The sequence below is a fragment of the Charadrius vociferus genome, unplaced genomic scaffold, assembly GCF_000708025.1.
Source record: "Charadrius vociferus isolate BGI_N301 unplaced genomic scaffold, ASM70802v2 scaffold15, whole genome shotgun sequence".
Taxonomy (NCBI): domain Eukaryota; kingdom Metazoa; phylum Chordata; class Aves; order Charadriiformes; family Charadriidae; genus Charadrius; species Charadrius vociferus.
In genome coordinates, this window is record NW_009650064.1 from 3,118,029 (window position 1) to 3,133,888 (window position 15,860).

At 38.6% G+C, this 15,860-nt stretch overlaps 1 protein-coding gene across 1 annotated transcript in view; it reads left to right on the top strand.

The window, feature by feature from the left end:
* The first annotated feature begins 10,069 nt into the window (after positions 1 to 10,069).
* Positions 10,070 to 15,860, top strand: part of UBR5 (ubiquitin protein ligase E3 component n-recognin 5) — a 72,784-nt gene continuing 66,993 nt past the window's right edge. The window contains exons 1-5 of the mRNA XM_009891818.1: positions 10,070 to 10,111; positions 10,613 to 10,694; positions 10,872 to 10,948; positions 11,731 to 11,850; positions 14,939 to 15,128. The gene's annotated coding sequence lies outside the window, so the exon portion shown is untranslated. The remainder of the gene's footprint in view (positions 10,112 to 10,612; positions 10,695 to 10,871; positions 10,949 to 11,730; positions 11,851 to 14,938; positions 15,129 to 15,860) is intronic.

Consider the following 15,860-nt stretch of genomic DNA (forward strand, 5'->3'; position numbering starts at 1 on the left):
ATAAGCGTGCTGGACTTTATTGCAAAGCAATTACAATTCAGTGTCTTGTTTGTGCTTTGTTTTCAATCGAATCACTTGTACAAAATATACTGTTGCTTTTCTCCAGCCAAGACACAAAGTATTTAATAACATAACAGATCTTAATTTTTAAAATATTTTTGCAGCATTTGAATGCTCTAATCAAAGGCTATTTTCCATCTTTGCACATAGTGGTCATGGCTTCCAAAAGCTTAAAGCAAGAATGAAAGGGAGAATAGTGGAGAAATTATGATTTGAGTTCCCACTGTAGCCTCAGCTAGGACCAGAACTTGGCTCTCCTGGCTTTAAGCTGGTGTGCTGATAAGCACACAGCCTCCCTGGTGGTTTATAATTAACTCTTTGAAGGAGCTTTAACAATCTATCGCTATGGGACACAAAAAGGTTTTAAGATTTTACGATGACTGAATTTGTATTTTGATAGCAGTGTTTTTTAGTGGAATCACTACAGCAGACACTCTGACAAAAAATAGGGTTTTTTTTCCCCCTTTGACTAAATGTATTCTTTTAACTTTCACTCGTTCTAGTCAAACAAGTGTAGAGCTTCCTAGCTACGTTTTGGTAGCTAGCATTCAGATGTTGCTCAGTATAGTAATACTGGCTCACATTATTTCATGTGAGTGTTTTTCAAGTATCCTTGAAGACAACCATGGGTTCTAAGTTCCCATTATCCACCTTTTACTCTCATAGAAGTAAATATATACTTACTGAAATGATGGATAGCTAAATAGCTTACAACTTTTATTGTTTTAAGATTTAGAACCCACACCCAACTGAGTTGGTTGATCCAGTTGTTTAGCTTTTAGTGGTCTTCTGACTGAAGAAATAGCCTGCTAAATGTTAAACAGAATTTCTTTGCAGCTACAAGGACTTTGTGCAGTTGAACAGAATCTGGGAACACAGAATGGTGATTTTGATGCATTCTACACCAGAGAACAGATTTCTGTCTTGTATTGTCTGAATCTGTGACCCATATTCTTGGAAGTCTACTGTCATAGAATAACATCGGATTGAGGCTGACTCATTCTCCTGTAGTGTATTTTTCTATTTTTCCACATAAACACCACTAGGCATTTAGGCAACCTGTAGCTGTAGATCTACTTTACTACCAAATCCTCTAGATATTGTGCGAAATACTTGTGTAGGTGTGCTGTAACTGCTATGTGCTAATCCTGTCAGGATCATACCATTTGTGATTTCTTTCTGTTTATACTCAAATTTTTCATTATAACTTTTTTTTTTTCTTTTCAGAAAAGGGGCTATGCTGTGTCATAGTTTTTTAGGATTGTGTTTTTCCTTATTTGAAAAGTGTGATAGACTTTATGTTCCTCTTGAGGTACATTATGGCTGTGCTTTGCGCTGTGGGTTTGGTGTTATGTTGGGATTTTTCTTAATTATTATTCAGAAAGTCATGTTTTCAGTGTCGTTTAAATGGTAGATTTGAAGAAAGGTTCTAGGTAGATTTTGAACTGGAGGAACCAGTCAGCCAGCCTAGAAATTCATCATTAATCAGATGCGTCTAGCTCTGTCAAACCTAATGCTGCATTTCACAAGTCCTGCAGGTGGCTGTCCCCTGTTCCTGCTAGAGAAACAGGGTACTTTCATCTGGATATTTTAGTACCCATGAATATTTTCACTCAATGTCTAAGTAATACTTCTCAGACACTTCCCTGACTCCTTGCTGTAACTTCTTTTCTAACCACCGCCCTTACAGGGATTCTATAGCAAAACATGAACTCTTAGCTTTTCAGTGGCAAAACCCCCATCCTTTTGTTGCCATGCCTCCAAGTCAAATGTGTTGAGACCACATCCTGAAAGCAAAAACCCTTCAGAATCACAGGATGGCTGAGGTTGGAAGAGACCTCTCTATATCATCTGGTTCAACTCCCATGCTTAAGCAGGGCCATCTAGAGCTGCTTGCCCAGGACTCTATTCAGACAGCTTTTGAATAACCTGCAAGGGTGGAGACTCCACAACCTCCCTGGGCAACCTGTGCCAGTGCTCCGTCACCCTCGCAGTAAAAAAGTGTTTCCTGATGTTCAGAGGGAACCTCCTGTGCTTCAGTTTGTGCCCATTGCCTCTGGTCCTGGCACTGGGCACCACTGAACAAAGCCTGGCTCCGTCCTATTTACACGCTCCTGTAGGTGTTTATATATGTTGATTAAAATCCCCCCCAAGCCTTCTCTTCCCAGGCCGAACAGTCCCAGCTCTCTCAGCCTTTCCTCATTTGAGAGATGCTTCAGTCCCTTAATCATCTTTGTGGCCTTTTGTGGGACTCTGTCTGGTATGTCCATGTCTTTCTTGATCTGGGGAGCTCAGAACAAGAAGAGTGTGGCCAGCAGGTGGAGGGAGGTCATCCTTTCCCTCTACTCTGCCCTGGTGAGGCCACATCTGGAGTATTGTGTCCAGTTCTGGCTCCCCAGTTCAAGAAGGACGGGGAACTGCTGGGGAGTGTCCAGCAAAGGGCTACAAGGATGATTAGGGGATTGGAACATCTCTCATATGAGGAAAGGCTGAGGGACTTGGGTCTTTTTAGTCTAGAGACAAGCTGAGGGGGGATCTTATTAATGCTTATAAATACTTAAAGGGAGGGTGCCAGGGGGATGGGAACAGTCTTTTTTGAGAGGTGCCCAGTGATAGGACAAGAGGTAACGGGCACAAACTCGGACATAGGAAGTTCCATCTAAACATGAGGAGGGACTTCTTTACTTTGAGGGTGGCAGAGCACTGGCACAGGCTGCCCAGAGAGCTTGTGGAGTCTTAGACACTGGAGACATTCCAAACCCGCCTGGACACTGTCCTGTGCAACCTGCTGTAGGTGACCCTGCTCTGGCAGGGGTGGTTGGACTAGATGATCTCCAGAGGTCCCTTCCAACCCTGACCGTTCTGTGATTCTGTGAACTGGACAGAAAACTCCAGGTGTGGCCTCACAAGTGCTGAATGAAGGGAAGGATTGCCTCACTCAGCCTGCTGGCAATACCTTGTCTAATGCAGCCCAGGGTACTGTTCACCTCTTTACCGCAAGGCATGCTGTCTCATGTTCAACCAGGTGTCCACCAGGGCTCCCAGGTCCTTTTCTGCAGAGCTGCTTTCCAGCTGGGAAGTTATAAGGTTCCTGTGCTCTGGATGGCAGCATGATCCTCTGGCATATTGGCCCCTCCTCCCAGTTTGGTGTCATCTGCAGGCTTGCTGAGGGTATGCTCTGCCCTGTAATCCAGATCATTAATGAAGACGTTGAACAGGACTGGACCTGGTATTGACCCTGGGGTACACTGCTAGTCACTGGCCTCCAACGAGACTTCATGCTGCTGATCACCACCCTCTGGGCTCAGCTGTTCAGCCAGTTTTCAGTTCATCTCACTGTCTGCTCATGCATCCATACTGCATGAGCTTCTCTGTGAGGATGTTACGGGAGACAGTGTCAAAAGCCTTACTGAAGTGTAGGTGGGCAATATCCATTGCTTTCTCCTGTATGAAATTTGCTGTGCTTTCCTAAAACCAGAACTGAAATACAGGTTACCCTGTCTGTAGGGTGAAGAAGATAGGCAAGTCATTTTACCTGCCTATGCAGTATATGTTTAATTCAGAATATTAGATAGTGGTGGGGATCTGTCTTTAACCTTCTCATGTTGTTGCCACTATCCTGTCTTCGTTAATTTTCCTTGTCCTGCTTTAACCTTGTCGTGGGCTAGCTTATACCTAACTTTAGATATAGGTCATTATCTATATCAGTGTTGTTATATCATGAAATAATAATGGTCTGCTGTAAGGGAATTTACTTTTTGCAATCATTGTATTACCTGGAGACTTTTCAGTGATATTGCAGAAAACTCTTTTCAAGAGATTAATTTGTTTGATGTTTGCCATATCAGCTTTTTACTATAGTTTATTGATTCAGCATGGTGTGTTAACGTTGTTCCAGAGAGGACTATTAAATGGTCAGAAGTACATTTAACAACCAAACTGACAGTTTTACAAAATACAAAATAATATTTGGGAGCCTGTGTTGGTTGATACCATGAAACATAAGAATAGTTGCTACAGTCAAACAAGAGGTCCATCTTGTTTTCCTCCTGTTTGTGGCAGTGACCAGTGCTAGATGACAGGAGAAGTGTTAGACTAGGGCAAGCATATAGTGAAGCTTTTCCAGCTACTGAGAATTTGCAGTTTAGGGATTTCCTGAGCGGTAGGTGTTGGTTTAGTATGTTATAACCAAATAGTCCTAATTTATATTTCTTGGAATGGGGAGAGGACATGGTGTAGGCCGTGGGGCACCTTATTACTGAGTGGAGCAATGGCTTTCTTTGTTATCTTGTTTCTTTTGGTGATTTGTGTATTGTGGTCTAAACATGTTGTCCCACCCCACTGCTGAGTAGTGTTGGTTACCTTGGGGGTTGTCATTTTGTGCTTTCACTTGGGGTTGTTTTTTTCTTGTGTGCATGACTTTTCTACAGATAATCTTACTGCCTGCTTTGGTGTGGTACTTTAGCACTTTTTTTTAATGGATGCTCCCTCATACTACCCAGAATGATGTAAAATGTAAAGTACGCTTTACGCTTCTTCTCCCCTTCTTCCCACCATGGTCTTTTGCTCCTACTCATTGGTGGAAAAGAGGTTTTTCACCTTTTTTCTTCATTTATTCCATTAGGAGAGAGGTGTTTGGTACGGGAACCGTGGAAGGCTGCCTCTTTGGAAACTGCTTTCTAACCTTTGACATGGCAATCAGGACATGGCAGTTGGGGACGGGATCCTTTTGTATGCTGTTTTATGGCATGGAACACAGCTGGATGTGACTTTATATCAGTGACAGCATCCAGTGTCCAAGATATCCTGGGATCAGGAAACAAAAGATAGCATTTGCTTAAGCTTCTCATTGGTGTCCGTTTTCTGCATTTCTGAGACTGTTTTCATGACCCCGATATACAGGCTCAGAAGTTCATTTCCACATGATTCAAGACAGGCAAGTGTGAGAGGGCTTTGATCTAGAGGCTGTGCAGCTCTGCTGGGCTAAAACCTGTTAATGGGCCACATAGCTGCCTCCTTGGGTCTGTGCTCAGAGCGCTTCAGGGTCTCAACTGAGGGATGGAGTTGAAAGTTGTGTTTACTTTCTAAGTGTCGATAGGTATGTTACTCAATTCTGTTTTCCGGTGCTTCAGTCGTGTTTTTTTCCACTCTTGGATATCTGCTTATTGTTAGCCTTCCCTTGGAAAAGCATTGTATCAGTTTTTGTATACTTCTTTCTGCTCAGGTGTGAAAGTCTCATAAGTTTGCTGGCTTACAGGCTTCATTGACATATTAAGTTGTCTTAAAGAGGCCTGATCACTAAAAAAAAATATCTACCAGGGCTAAATTAGTTTTATATTTGATTTCTATACTCAAAGTTGTTCATCATACCAAGCTATTTTTTTTTTAAATGTACCTTTCCTTTTCCTCCTCTGCAACTCTTACCATCACCATGTAGTGCTGAAATGAGGAAAGCTGTTGTGGTGGGGCCCTTGCCCGATACTTTAAAGTTAAAGTGTACAAATAACTTTTTAAGGCTATAAAGGAGCAACTTTGGGAAAAATCTAAGAGACTATGTTGAATGTTGTGCCTGGGACTCCGTAGTGTTACTTGCAGAGTACATAAAGACTGACTTCTTTCTGGAGACATGCAGCATGTGAACATTTTACTTTACATCTCTGCAGTTAAATCCTTTGTTTGGATTGCTTCACTTAAATGATTTTTACTGTGCTCTTTAAAGACCTAGCTTACACTTAAAAATATAGTCTAAAGTTGCAGAGAAAAATGAAAAATAGCTTTCTTTATGTTGTTACAGAAATGAAATCTCTGAGATGGCAGAAATTGTTTTAATACTTACAAATAGATATTCTAGATATACTGTTGTTTGACCAAAGCTGCAAAATGTCAGATTAGATATTAGCACCTGTAAATACTGTTTCTGTTCAACAGCAAGTAAGTTTTCGAGGGGAAAATTATGTAAATCTCGCTACATGGGATTTCTATTTGCAGTGCACTATACTTTTCATGTTACTTGCTTGCTTGAGAAGGTCTTGCAGATGTTGACTGAGTGTAGATGATACAGGTGTGGTTAGCTTTTTTTTTTTCTTTTTATTTATTTTTGTCACTGTTAGTTTCCTAACACATGGGGAGAAGTGTGAGCATATGTTCATTGAACTATTCTAAAACCTTATAGCAGTAAGAAAGTTCTGCTTATGGTTTGTTTGTTGGTCTGTGAACTGTTGCTGGCGCTATGGAAATGCTTGAGAAAGATGAATATTCCTGCAGGATGACTGGCAAGGTAGGACAGCTGCTGACTGACTGCTGGAGGGAACTGAGCATGGTAAAACGGTATCATAGAGGTCTATAGTGTCTTTAAGAAAAATAATTCTCAGCACAGCCTGCCTACTTTAAAACAGAAGTTTTCCATTCTTACAAGTTGGACAAAAGAAAAATTGTAAACCAAAATTTTGTTTATGTGGATTTAAGCACTTGTTTAAATAGGGTAAAGTTACTTTAAAATGTACTGAAGTTCAATATTTCTGTAAAATACTTAGTACTTTAAAATGGATTTTCTCTGTAGCTCTCTTGTGTTTCTAAGCCGAACTTGGTTTTATAAAGCAAGATTTAGTGGAAGGATGGGTCCTCAGATAAACTTCTCTGGAAATAGAAGTGTTCTTTGAGAGAAGTAATATCTTGTGGTGAATAAAAGCATCACTTGTGAAGTCTGAGCTCCTGTAGCCCTGACCTGTAGCCTCTTCAGTTGCTTGGTGTGAGCTTAGTTCCCTTCTATTGTGATCAGTTTGGGGAGGCTAGACATTGTAGCTGCAAAACTTAAAATCGAAGCAATCCCTGCTTGGCTTGGACAAACGGACTCCTTGTTTTCCTCACAACTGTTTTTGGATGAGTTTTGATAGGGATATTTCAAGAGTGTTTGTCCTAACACTGAAGCCATCATCACTAAACTTTTTGTCTAAAATTGTGGTGAGCTAGTGCTTTTCCCCCAAAATCATTTTGTTAGCAAAATACATGTTGCTTCTAACTTCGTCCTTTGAAATAGTTCAGTTGCCTTTAATGAGAATTTTTCAAAGCTTAGCCTGTCCAGGCATTCATATTGGAGATTTGTTTTAGCACAGAAAGGTCTCAGTGGAAGTGTTGATCTTCTTTAATGCGAGAATTGATTGAGTCATCTTTGCCTGTGCTTCTTCCTCCGGTGCACCATCAGTTGAAATTATTGAATAGCATTGTTAAAATTTAACGTCATCTTAAATATGCATGTTGTATTTTTCCTTCAGAGGGTCAGTAGTACAATACCATGCAACTGTGGAAGTAGAAAGGCTTAGATTGCTGCAGGAAATGTTTTTGTGAAATTGTTTAGAGTTTTTATTTGCACAAACATATTCTCCATACAGAATATACAAACACATCTTTCAGCTTTACTTTTGTTTTTCTACTGGTTTAGTTTTGTGACTGGTGTTCACGCAAATGCTGGTGGCAGCGCAAGGAAGGGGGAGGAGTGGGGCTGAAACCGGCAGCCCAGCGGGGATGTGGCAGGGGGGAGCTACTCCTGTTTCACTCTGGAGAAAAAAAAGGAGTTCTGCATCAAATTCAAGTCCTCGTGGATCTCTAAGGTTATTAGGCAGTACTTGGTAATTTTGCTATTACAGCAGTTGCACATGTGATGGTCAGGGGTGAGATAGATTTTAACCCCCCCACACCCCCTTTTCCTTTCTGTAGGAGAGTTTAGTACTTTCAGCATTGTCACTTACACCCTTCTATGGTCCCTCTCTTTAAACGTTGCTAGCAGCCTCCTTTCAATAACCTTAGATCTCTTTAGACCTATGCTTTTGCAGATAGACCTATGCTCTCGAGATTGGTGTTACTAATAGATTCACTGAGTACAGAACTCTTAGCTTCCTGTGCATATTGCTCCCCACTTTTTTTTTTTTTTACAACTAAAAAAGGATTATGATGATTTTTTACAAATTGAAAAATGTCTATTTCTTTGGTAGTACTCAGTTTTTTGTGACACAAAGCTCAGCTAAGGAAGCTTTGAATGTTGCTCATAGACTAGTCTAGGAACCATCTCCAATAAAGCACTACTTTATTTGCGTCGGCTTTTCATATAGGCAGTGCAATGAACTTAAAGGTAGGTTTTCCTATTCTATAATTATTACTCGTGCTTGCCAAGAGGATAAATGTTAATGGAAAACTGCTCAGGATTCCTGTGGGAAACTGTTAGGCGATATACTTTAGATGTGAAACTTCAGGGATGTTTAACTTGTCATATATTATGCAGCAGATCCCTGCTTGCTTTATAAAACCATATGGTAGGCTGCGGAGTGTATGCTGTTCATTGCTGGGGTTCATTCCACATGCTCCCACAGTAGTTCACTCTCGTGGGGTACCTTGCACGCAGATTGCCCGTGAAGTTTGCGTTTTCTCTTTACCTTTTGTGGGTTGTCTTCACAGAAACCTTATCTATGTATGTATTCTTGGCTTGTGTGAAGTCGTTGTGGCTGGAAACTGGGAGTGTGAAATCGCCTACTTACAAACCAGCAGCTTGGCTTGGATAGCAAAGGACGATTCTAAGCACGTTCACTTCCTTCCTGCTCTCCTTTCACTGTGGCCCTTTCTTCTTGTGCTTGAATGTTATTTCTATCAGTATAAATTATCTTGTTTCTCCAAACAGTCATATATCTTTTTTCCTTTTTTTCCTCAGAACAAGCGCTTTAGAGTTAAACGCTGTTGATAACATTAAGACTTGGCTGTTTGGACCTCTAATCTGTATTCTTCCTCATGCTCAGGGTTTACAAGTAACTGAAGTCTGCTGTCCATAGCAGTCTGTGTGTAGAAACTGAAGTAAGGCAAGTAAATAGAAAGGGTTTAAAGACATGGATTCAGACAGAGGAAGACAGTGCTGGTGTGCATGTCCTTTTGTTAGGTTTAGAAAGGTGTTGGTGATTAAGAAGGGAGATCTGTGGAATGCTACAATGAACATGGTACCAAACTTGGGATTTCTTTTTCTTAATTTGGAAGACCTTGTAATATTTTTACAGGACTTATCTTGTTTTTATATCTTAGTGTAATGCGAATATTCTAACTAAAATTGGAAGCTATTTAGGGGCTTTTTCAGATTGCTCGTCATCTTTGGGAAGAAAGGAGCTCAAGTTTTATGTGAAATGCCTACTTGATATTACAAGAGTATCTGTGCTGCCTGGAGAGGATCTTTTCTAAGTGGATTAGAAATTACCTTAGAAATTACTGTGTTAGTTCCCACTTTCGGACACCATGCCCTCTAAGCAGAAGTGATCTGTAGGTTGTCCCTTTTTTGGGTTCTGATCTTCCATTTGGTGAGGTGCCATGAAAGTGAGATGGAAGTACTTTTGGAAACATTCTTTCCCTTTCAGTAAATATGATGTTTTCCATAACCCTATAGTGAACTTTCTCTGGATTGTTTCTTCTGCTAGTCAAAATTTGTTGTTCGTCCTGTTTGATGTTGGCTTTTGTGCATCTGTTTTCCTGTCTTTTCTGTTTTGAGGAACTTACTGTCATATTTTTGGCTCTGACGTGCCGCATACTTGGATTTCCTAGAAAATAGTTCTGTCTGCTCTGGGATACCGTATTCAAGCTTATACAAGGACACACGAGTCTATCTATAGTTAATGCTCATTACTTCATCTGCTTATTTTGTGTGTAAAGTTGTAACTGGTGGTAACAAGACAGGAGTAAGTGTTTTTTGATAGTGACTTCTAAAACACATAGAAATGCAAGAAAATATGGGTTTTGTGGCAAGACAGTAGGTGGGAGGGTAAAACTCGAAAGACAAAAACCTCCAAAACAAAAACCTGATTTGAAGCTGAACACCATCCAGTTCTTGTACAGGCTCCCAACACCAAGTAGTATTTCTATCAAGCTTCATTAAATGTGGTGGTAAGTTGTTCTCATAATGTAAATAAGCTGCTTAAGTGGATGTTGTGTACTGTGGAGGATGTCTTTCAAACAACAGCTTCATTTCTTTTTGTTTCAGATTAAGGGAAGTTTCAGAGAAGCTGAACAAATATAATTTAAACAGGTAAGGCATATCACATGGTGCTGTAGATAATTTAGGAAAGTACAATTTTGCTAGCAGCAACAAGAAGCAGATGATTGCACTGTAGATACAGCCTTAGAAAGCCTCAATACGTATACTAATACTGAAGTTCAGAAATGCTTCAGATAACATGGTTCTTATATTAGGAACAAAATGTTAGGTTTTCAGCTATGATAAATTATATTAAATACCTTTCTTATAAAATGACTCCTTAATCGGAAGTATATAACCCCTGTTGTTTACTGCTGTTCAAATAAAATGAAACCTCTATCACCTTTTAAGGTTTTGTTCTACATTTTCTGTGCTTAACAACCAAAAAAACATCATAGTTGCTTCAACTAATGCACATGTTTAGTCATTCTTGAATGTTTTTATATCGGTAACCGTCACTGCACGTTGTTCCTTCCATATACCACTTGTTTTTTATTTTGTTCAGACTTTAAATGTTTAAAAATGTTATATATGCTCACTTTTTGTTTTCAGCCACCCCCCTTTGAATGTATTGGAACAGGCCACTATTAAACAGTGTGTGGTGGGACCAAATCATGCTGCATTTCTTCTTGAGGTAAACTACTTAAATCTGCTCAGATAGCAAACTTGAAACCGTACAGTTAAAATTAATTATTCTAACATCAAATTGATCAACATTCTTCAGTAACTGAAAACTTGTCTTTGTATTTTTTTTCTGTAACTTGTTTTACATTTCAATTTTGGACACTTGGTTTTCTTGTTTTAAATATAGGATGGTAGAGTCTGCAGGATTGGTTTTTCAGTTCAACCAGACAGATTGGAATTGGGTAAACCTGATAATAATGATGGGTAAGAAACACTTTTCTTCATATTAAATCATTCTTTTAAACTGGGTAAGCAGCTTGACTGCATTTTTGATTTTGTTTTTGTTTGTTTTTAAACTAGATTGCTCTTGGAATGGGTACTTTGAGTAGATACATAATGGTTATGGTGATGCAGCCAAACAGCCTAGCTTGACAAACCTGTGTAGGAATAAATAGTAGTTGTGATTCAAAAAGAAGTGAGACAGGATCTCTTTAACTTCAAGAAACACCCCTCTAAAAATAATCCTTATGAAGGAAACTGTTAAATTGTTAAGCTTCATGTAAAATCCATTCTGAAAGTGGTCCCATGTGGAGAGGCTCACTTTTTAGACCATTCAGGTAAGTCCCCCTTAATAGGACTATTTAATGGTTCACATTTGAATGTAAACCACTTCTTAATATCGAAGTAGGATACTCAGGCTCAGGTTTATGGATAGAATACCTGGTGATTACAATTTCTACATATACGCTAACTGAAAACTTAGCGCAGTGGCTAACTCAAATCATTAATTAGCTTAATATGTATTTGCAACTGTGCTATTACGGATAGCCAATGTACATAAGATCTGTTAGGCATGCTTTCCACTTTCTTTTTTCAGTGTACCGCTTAATATACAGTTAGATTAGTTTGGAATATTCCCCAAGGGTGTTGCTTAAGCTGGTATGTTACCAGACTAAGTCCCTGAGAATTTAGACCTGGGATTCCAGGTTTTGTTCTTAACCCATTTGGGATTGTTTTGTGACTGATTTACCATCTTTTACTTTCAGTTCAAAGTTGAGCAGTGGCTCAGGGGCAGGAAGGACATCCAGGCCAGGCAGGACTAGTGACTCCCCATGGTTTCTGTCTGGTTCTGAAACTCTGGGCAGACTGGCAGGCAACACCCTTGGGTAAGTTTTGATAGGATTGAGGCTGCAATCTGTTTGTTCCATATTTGAGTATATGTGTATACACATATATAAATTGTATGCAGTATGTATAAGGGAACGTATAATTACAGCATTGTGTAGGTAGGGTATAATAAAACTTTACTGACTTGGTTAAAATAACAGATACGCAAGTGACCCTTCAGTACCTAGGATACAGTGTTCTTCATGTATGTGTGAAGAATAACTTGGTTTTGGCTGTGTTGTCTTTTACTGAATGTTTTTTAGCTCCTTGATTTTGAAAAGCAGGCTTTTTTTAGAGGGACACTATCAATTTAAACCCTGACAGGCTAGCAGCATAAAGTAAAATGAGTGCATTTATGTGGGAAAAATCTTCATTATCTATATTTGCAGACCTTTCTGTGCTCAGTTTTATTGTGCCTTCCTCTCCCCTGCCCCAAGTAATGAATGGTGTTTTGTTAGTTGATGTCTTATATGTAGTAATAAGAAAGGAACATTTGGAAAAAGTTGTCGCTCAGAACCTTTAAACTTGTACTATATACTAAATGTACTATACAGATTCACTTTTTTAATCATTAGCTTTAAAATTGATGGTGTCCCTTTATATAGGAATGTAAATTAATCTTCATTACATAATCATAGTGAACTCTTCGTTATATGCTTTTGTAAGACATGTTGAACAGTGCTCCTTCCTAAAGTTACTAACCGTAGTAAAGGGAATTATGTATATAAACTGTGTTTTCTACATGTGAATTATTTGTTAAGAGGGAGGAGCTGCAGCTTTTCCATGAAAGTGGATTTCTTGGTTATATTGCCAGATATAAATTTCATCTGGGGCTTAGTTGCATGAAAGATAATCCACCCGCTTATACCCCCAAACTTTTTGTGAAACCTTTGTGCATCTGAACGTAAAATCCATGTGTTAAACTTTAAAGGCAAACTGGTATTGTCGTGTTTAAAAACTTACTGTGGGAAGTGTAAGACTTTTATCCTTATTTTTACCTGAGTATAACCGGTTAAAATTGTTTGAAGGTATGTACTTAGGAGACCAACCCTGAAGAGCTCCTAATTTCTTCCCTTGCATGTTGCAGAACTAGGTAGTTGAAAGTCACTGAATTAGTAGAGTAGCAGTGAACACTAAAACTGGTCTATTGAATGACGGGGATACTTAACATAATAAATGAAGTCTAAAAACTTTCAAACTGCAGAGCCCTTAGATTAGATCACTGGACTTGGAAAATTGCTAGCATGCTAGTGGGCAGTAGAAAGAGGTGAAAAACTAGTGAATGAGCAGAAATGAGCAGAAAGATTTCAATATTAATGTTTATTCGAGGTTTAGGCAGCTTTAATAGGAATAGCTGTGTCTTTAGGATTTTTTTTTTCTCTATAACAGAACCAAGTTAGGACACACTTGGAATATTTGAATTACTATATGAATTTAGTAGGTTTTTAACTGTCAGATGACTAAAGTAGAGAATGCATCTGTAATTATGTATTAAAATCTAATACTTAACCTTTTGTTTAAACCCACATCTTCCTTGCTGAGAGTTGAATTGGGAATTGTTGTGTAGGAAGAATTTAACTTCCTCTCAGCCCCCTTCCCACATTTAGAAACAGATTAACTGGCTTGTTTTATTTAAAATGTTACATTCTTCTTTGGTTTGGGTTCGTTTTGTTGTTTGTTTTTTTTTTTTTTTCATTTTCAGCAGTATCTTTTTTTTAGAGCTCTTTTTCTAAATCATGAGACAAGACTTTTCCTAAAGCCATCCTTGAATTGCTTTTTGTCTTGTCATTATCTGTGTGGTTGCTGGCTAGAATCCTGAAAACGTAGATGTCTGTGACAGGGCCTCGTCTAGGCAAATACTTGAATTATTCTGTGGTTGCGTGGTCTTGTCAGGAGGCAGAAAAAAAAGAACAACAAAAAAAAGAGCAGGATGTTAGTAATCAACTTAAGCCATAAAATGTAAGACAAGTATTCTTACTTAATTAGCTTTCATAGCTACATGTGGTATACTTTTAACATTAATGTATTAGATACTGTTTCAGAGAACATACCTCTCTTTCTTGTCTTATTTTACATGTTTTTCTTTTTCTTGAAAGGAGATTGAGGATTAGGGTGGTTGAGAGCAGGAAAGTTCTGCTGATCCTGGTTATTAAATAGCAATAATACCATATCCAGAATCCTTTAAGGTAGATTTGTACAACAAAGTTTAGTTTGTTCTTCAAGATTAACTAGAGTTTTTCAGCCTTTCATGACAACAGAATATCTAGTTTTACGTCCAGAACAGATTCAGTTGATGCAGTTCTGTGGTGTTAAGATTAGTGGATAGTTGTAATGATGGCGAGTTGTCTTTTTCTACAAATTGCTGCCTTTTTACTCCCTTGTTTTGATGCTGATTCATAGAAATGAAAACACTGTTCAGTCAGTTTAGGCCTGTTTTTGCAATGTATACAGTTGATGTTGATTTCTCCAATAGAGGTAGGTCCAGAGTAGAGTCTCTCTTGAAAATCACCCATGAGGATTAGAGAACTATCTCGTGTAAGATTTGGTTTTGCAGTAAAGATTAGTTGATTTTTCCAGTATAATCTTAAGCAATTTCTCAATGTAAATAAAGTCTCAGAAGTTTTAGAAGACCCATCTGAGCATAGTGGCCTTCTGTCAAATGGAGTCCACTAACCGTGAAGCTGCTGCATATATGCTTTTATAGCAGGAAGTTAACAGCCGAGTGTTAGATGTTACGCTGCTGATTCTGTTGCTTGTAGAAACTCTGGGGATTGGTACGTGCATATATTTATGTATGTATACATCCACACAACTACATGAGTAGGAAAGAGTTGAACTTCCAGTTGGAGTCCTGTTTTATATTTCTTCTGTGTAATTCAGAACTTTATCAATTGCCTGGTGCTCTTGTTCTTACTAGTTTTGAGAGAGACTTTAATAGTGTTTGTCTATGAGGTCAATTTGCAGTATTTTTCAGAGACTGTCTACAAGTTACTAATAATAAAACTAAAGCCTTAATTCTTGAAGTAGTCCCCAGGTATGCTGCTATATATATATATAAAAAAAAAATATTATAATTAAATCTTCTAGGAGTCGCTGGAGTTCAGGGGTTGGTGGAAGTGGAGGAGGATCTTCTGGGAGATCATCTGCTGGAGCTCGAGATTCTCGAAGGCAGACCAGAGTTATACGCACAGGACGTGATAGAGGATCTGGACTGCTGGGGAGTCAACCACAACCAGTGATTCCAGCGTCAGTCATTCCAGAGGAACTCATTTCACAGGTATGTAAGCTAGAAACGGCTTGTTGCCAAAAACCTGGAGAGCTTCTCATAGCACGTGAACAGGAATGTCTTGTAATAGTAGTGCATTCTCTCTAAGGAGTAATGGCATATAATTGAAAAGATTGACTTTCTCTAGCTGAATTGCTTTTATTCTTAAATGCCTAGTGTGAGTGACAGACTTTTTTTGGATTCTAGAATTTTCGTTTCCCAAGCTTCCACTAAGGCAACGTATGTGTTTAATCTAGATGAGAAATGTCATGCATTGTTCATTTGCAGGTGGAAGATGTAGTGAGCAAATAAAATATTTGAGCTTCGCATCAAGCCATATATCTAATACAATTAAGTTTCTCTAAGGAGAATAAGGAAGAGGGGCAGATTGACGTTTTTTTTTTTCTTGTTTGATAAAAGGAGTGATCCATTTTAGATGTAAATGAAAGACATTAAACCTATTTAATCTCTTTAAAATATTAATAATTTTTATTCATGGACACCTCTAGTTATTTTTTTTTATAAATGTAACTGATGAATGTTGGGTATAAATTGCTCTGCTTTTGCCTCTTAATGCACTAAAGCCTGAATAAGCTGACAGACTTCGCATTGTGTGAGTAAGTGGAGCTTGTTAAAACAACGTTTTTCTCCATGATTGAAAAAAATAATACATTCAAAATATGTGACTAGTTAATGCATTTTAATTCTTGGTTCAAAACAAGTTGCCTGGTCTACACTTGGAAT